Source organism: Acinonyx jubatus, chromosome X, assembly GCF_027475565.1.
Source record: "Acinonyx jubatus isolate Ajub_Pintada_27869175 chromosome X, VMU_Ajub_asm_v1.0, whole genome shotgun sequence".
NCBI classification, from domain to species: Eukaryota; Metazoa; Chordata; class Mammalia; order Carnivora; family Felidae; genus Acinonyx; species Acinonyx jubatus.
Window position 1 is genome coordinate 18,933,081 of NC_069389.1, and position 5,904 is coordinate 18,938,984.

A 5,904-nucleotide genomic window follows, 5' to 3' on the forward strand; every position below is an offset into this window, starting at 1 on the left:
ATGATATCTCTAAATATTTTTATTTTCCAGATTTTATGCTGAAATTTCATTTTAAGCTTTTCTCATTTATAAGCTAATAACACGTGCTACCTTAGTTCTCAATTTGCTTACTATACAATCTTCTTCTATACCCTATTCTCTGTTATCTTCTGTTTCTGCTTTTATCTATTATTTGTAAATGATTCTTCAGCAGAAACTACTTTAAAATACTTTCTTCTGTATTTTAGCTCTGATTGTTTTTCAAGACTGGGTTCTTTTGGTTTGGCTTTTATGACATTCACTCCTTCTTTCCTTCTTTCATTTATTGATTTTTGTTTTCTGGTTTTGTTATACTTTATTATCACAGCCATTTTACTTCCTTTCATGTCTCTCGTATTTAATGTATTCCACTCATTTTTTGTTCAGATATACGTTTGAGTGAAATCTCTGATACCATTCATACCTTATTTAAGATTTTTTTCTGCTCCTCTAAGCTTCAGTTTGAGTGCTTTCAAACCTTGCCTCAGTTTTTGGAAAGGGAGACAGAGTCAACATCTGGTTTGAACCGTGTGAAAGGCTGGTCAGGAAACCTGAGCTTCTCCTGGTCTCTCGAACTGCTTTATCAAGGCCCACTTCATTCAGACTGGTTTCTGAACCTTGCACTGTTACTTGGAAAACAAGACTTGCAATCTTTTTGCCCCTGAATGTTAAGAGCATATAGTCACAAAGGGTTTTTTGGGGGGGATTTTCCCAGTGCTACCTATTTATCCCTTTATTATGTTTTACCCCAAATTGAGTGGTATTAAGAAAGACTTATCAGGATTTTATGAAATGCTCCTTTGCTAAGTGTGTTTTCTGCTGCACTAGAACGCAGAATTTTTTGCTTTTTTTGTAACTTTTCAAGTTGGCAGCATAAACTTGTCTGATTATTGTCTAATTTCTGCTTATTTTTGGCCTTCCACAAATAAACTACTTTTTCTGTTCAGTTAATTAGGCTTCAGGAGAGGACTTTTCTGTGATCTTGCTCCCTTTGGCCATTGTTTCAGTATTCTATGGTTATCATTAGTTCATTTAGTTTCTATCACTCCAAGTTTTCATTTGTTTTGTGTAGCATAATGTTTACATATTACAACCAAATGCACTGCCTAATTTATAGTCTCTGTATAATGCATTGGGAGTATTGAAAGTTAACTATATATTTTAAGGTAAATAACTGTTGAGGGCTCAGTGAGGAGCAATACAGAGAGCATACACTTACTATGAACCTCTCGAGTATAACAGTTTAAGCCTAAATACATGGAAAATTTCCTATTTTATGTTTGGACTATGGCTTTATCACCTGCAAGCTTTAATGTGCTTAGATATGGCTTGTTACAATGCCAGCCTTCATACACCCTGAGGAGGCAAAGAGGGTGGCTTCACAGACAAGAGGTGGGATTTCCAAATTTTGGGCCACCTTTCTGAATAGACAGCTGATGGTCTGCCTCAATTCTGCAAATGCTGGATACTCCTTCGTCACCGTCTAGCTCCACCCTGAACCAGCATCCTTACAGCTAAGTAAATTATTTATATCAAGATTCAAGTGAGATTCACCACATACTAATTAACTCATTTACCTCAACACAATACCTTCAAACCCAGAAGCCAAGTCACTTCAATCCCCTGAGGAAAGCACCGTGCTTTCCTTTTTTGGAATGAGTGTAAACATGGCCATGGAAAATATATGCCAAGTGGCATTCATGTTGAAAAATGTTTGGTCTGAGGCCCAGGGTAAGATACAGGGGGGTTACCTGTCCCAAGTTACCTGAAACTTTTGAGTTCACCCAGTCTTCATCAACATTCCAGGTTCCATACTCATTTGAACTTTAGAAATGATGTAATGACCCATTCTTTTTTTAAAAGTTTTTCTCTGAATTCCAGTTGGTTAACACATGGTGTAATATTAGTTTCAGGAGGATTTAGAGATCCCTCACTTACATATAAGACCCAGTGCTCATCACAAGTGCCTTCCTTAATCCCCATCACTCATTTAACTCATTCCCCCCACCCACTTTCCCTTCAGCAACCCTAAGTTTGTTCTCTATAGTCAGGAGTCTGTTTTATGGTTTGCCTCTCTCTTTTGTTTCCCCCTATGTTCATCTACTGAATTTCTCAAATTCCACATATGAGTGAAATCATACAGTATTTGGCTTTCTCTGCCTGACTTATTTCATTAGCATAATACACTCTAGCTTTATCCCTCTATCCACGTCATTGCAAATGGTAAGATTTCATTTTTTATGATTGAATAATACACACACACACACACACACATATACAAAACATCTTATGTATCCATTCCTCAGTTGTCAATCTTCTGTCCATTTTGTAAGTAAATTATTTTTCTTTTTTTTCCTTTTAAGTTTATTTTTATTTATTGTGAGAGAGAGAGAGAGAACACACATGCGCAAGCAGGGGAGGGGCAGAGAGAGAAAGAGACAAAATTCCAAGCAAGTTCCATGTTGTCAGGGCAGAGCCCGATGTGGGGCTCGAACTCACAGACCTCAAGACCACGACCTGAGCCAAAGTCAAGAGTCAGATGTTTAACCTACTGAGCCACCAGTTGTCCCCGGTTTGTGAAGTTCTTTATCAATTTTGGATACTAACCCTTTATCAGATACGTCATTTGCAAAGATCTTCTCCCAATCCGAAGGTTGCTTTTTAGTTTTGTTGATTGTTTCCCTTGCTGTGCAAAAGCTTTTTATCTTGATGAGGTCCCAATAATGTATTTTTGCTTTTGTTTCCCGTGCCTCTGGAGATGTGTCTAGTAGGAAATTGCTACAGGAATGTCAAAGGCGTTGCTGCCTGTCTTCTTCTGTAGGATGTTGATGGTTTCCTGTTCCACTGTTTTGAGTTTGCTACACTATGTCTTTCAATTTTTTTTCCATATAAGACTCTAATTTATAATTGAGGGGTATGAGTAGATGATATTTATTGGAAAATGTTTAATAACTAGCTCCCTTGGATGGGGGGGTGCTGATTTCTAACTTACGCAGTGGTGTGAATAGTCCTACCACAGCTAATTTTAAGCTACCAACATGACATCACTGGACATGTGCTAAGAATACATGTGCCACCATCAGCCCTCTTAGGTGGTGGGAACCAGCTCCAGCACACCACTGGCATATAACTTGAAATATAATATTGCAGTAACTTCAAAAATAGTTTAAACATATGGAAGATTACCCCTCCCCTGTCAACACGGCCAAGCAATTCTTTCAGGTTCTAAAGGAGGCAATGTTGGAAGCTAAAGTAAACAAAGAGAAAGCCTTTTCTAGTCCCGAGTGACTTTAGAATGATTCCTTCTACCCAAAGTATTTAAATACCCAATATTTAAAACCCAAATAATAGCAGTTTTACCCTTTAGAATTCCTTTTTCACAAAGTACTTCAGGTACTAGTATGAATGTTGTTATCAAAATGTGAGCTCTTATTTTAACTCTTAACTTCTAGAATTACAGTTATTAATGAGGATTATACAAACACCTTTTATAAGTTAAGGCAAAGCTCACATACAATTAAACCCAAACTACTGTAAGAATAAATAAGTTACTATTCCAAGGTTATTTCCTACATTGTTCAATGACAACTGCAGCTGTGTCACTATTTAAAATGTAGCTATGAAATTAATATACTGTATTATTTAAAAATGCTATGTGCTGTTCTTAGAGATCAACAAATCTGAGTGGGTGGTAGAGAAAGCAGCAGCAGAGAACGCTCTAAAAGACAACTTCTGCTATTTTGATTTATTTGTAAAGTATCTGTAAGGTCTCCTTAATTTGATACCTTTTCAGATTCAGTATAAACTCCCATCTTATTTTTTTATTCAAGCAAAAACTTAACTACCACATGCCTTAGTCCATCAGAATTTTAGACTTTTTTTCAGTTTCCAACTGCTGAACTAAAAAATATGTCAACCTTGAGATGATAATGTCTAACAGCAAAAACTAACTATACCTTCTAGAAACAACAGGGTGTCTTTGAAAGATTTCTGAAAACACAGTGCCTTCACCAGTATTTTTTTTAAGATTTTTAATTTTGTTTTCAAATAATCTCTACACCCAATGTGGGGCTCCAACTCACAACCGAGATCAAGAGTCACATGTTCCATCAACTGAGTCAGCCAGGCATCCCACCTTCACCAAACTTTAAATGGCATGGCTCATATATAAAATCAAAGTGCTTGTATGGCACCTTGGATAAGTGGTCAAGGCATCAAGCAACTCTGGATGACCAGCTCAGTTTCCATTTGCTCTAGGCCAGGCCCAGTCATGTTGAACACTGAGAGAACAAATATCTCAAGAGAACAAATCCATGTGTTGCCTACCAGTGTCCCACATTACACAGAGTGGGAAACCGACTTTACCTAAAAGAAAAGATCTTTTACCTAAAAGATTTTTTTTACCTAAAAGAAACTGACTTTACCTAAATGAAAAGAAAAGATACCAAGTTGGGTACCCTGGTAATCATCCTTTGGGATAAAGTTTAGCATGCGGAGCATTTATTTATTTTACTTTTTTAATGTTTATGTATTTGTTGCCTGTGTGTGTGTCTGTGTGTGTGTCTGTGTGTGTGTGTGTGTGTGTGAGAGAGAGAGAGAGAGAGAGAACGAGAACGCGTGCGCAAGCAAGAAAGCACGCTCAAGCAAGGGAGGGGCAGAGAGAGAAGGTGACAGAGAAACTGAAGCAGGCTTTGTGCTGCCAGTGCAGAGCCCAATGCAGGTCTCCAACCCACGAACTGTGAGATCATGACCTGAAGAAAAACCAAGAGTCTGATGTTTAACCCACTGAGCCCCCCAGATGCCCCATATGCAGAGCATTTATTAAGGAATGCTCTTGGTACCAACACTTGTGGAAGGGAAGGAAGGAGGCAGAAGTTTTCAGAGAGGTTAAACTATAGTCCATTCCCAATGGAAGCCTCAGCCAAAACCACTATGAGCTCTGGAGCTGAATGGCCTCACAAAGTGGCCCTGAAGTAGGTCAAGAGGGCCATGTCTTTGTACTTCCACATCTATCAATCAAAGAATGTTAGCCACTTCAGGAAGGGCCAGGGCTTTAGACAAGATGCCATCCAAAACTGTGACAATCCCTGAAGGGACTGAAAATTGGAGGCTATTTGCTGGCAGTCCTTCTAGCAACTGCGACAACATATCTTTCAGTGAAGAGAGATAGGGAACGTACATCACAGTGTCTACTGCAGATCTCCAAACTAGATTTTTTTTAAGTTTATTTATTTGAGAGAGAGAAAGAGATAGAGATAGAGAGAGAGGGAGCAAGCAGGGGAGGGGCAGAGACAGAGGGAGGGAGAGAGAATCCCAAGCAGGTTCCTCGCTGTCAGCACAGAGCCCAACACGGGGCTCGAACCCACAAACACTGAGATCATGACCTGAGCCAAAACCAAGAGTCGGATGTTCAACCAACTGAGCCACCCAGGTGCCCCACAAACTAGATTTCTTAAACACTGGCCTGCCTTATCAGCATTCACTTACAAATACTCCTATTCAGAGCATCTCTCAGTAGACACAATGGGGAGAGGAACAGGGAAAGACACACTTCCATGACTCTGAAAACACAGCTGCCTCTCAACCACCATGAAACCCATGAAAGTCCATTCCCAAAGCAAGAGTCCATTCAAGTGCCCTCTCATCTCCTTAAAAGCATGCTGAAATAGATGCTCATTCTTATCTGACCTAACCATTGCCCCCACTTTAAATATAGATGTCTAGCTTATGTGCCTTAAGTTGAAGTTGATTTTCACTAATGCTCTATGCTTTAAGGAATACTGAGTTATCACTTAAAACAGGGCCTACCATGAAGGCCTTACTTTTTTCTTTCTTGCCTGACTCTGAAAATGCCCATACTCCTTGAGTGATATTACGTTTGTGGCC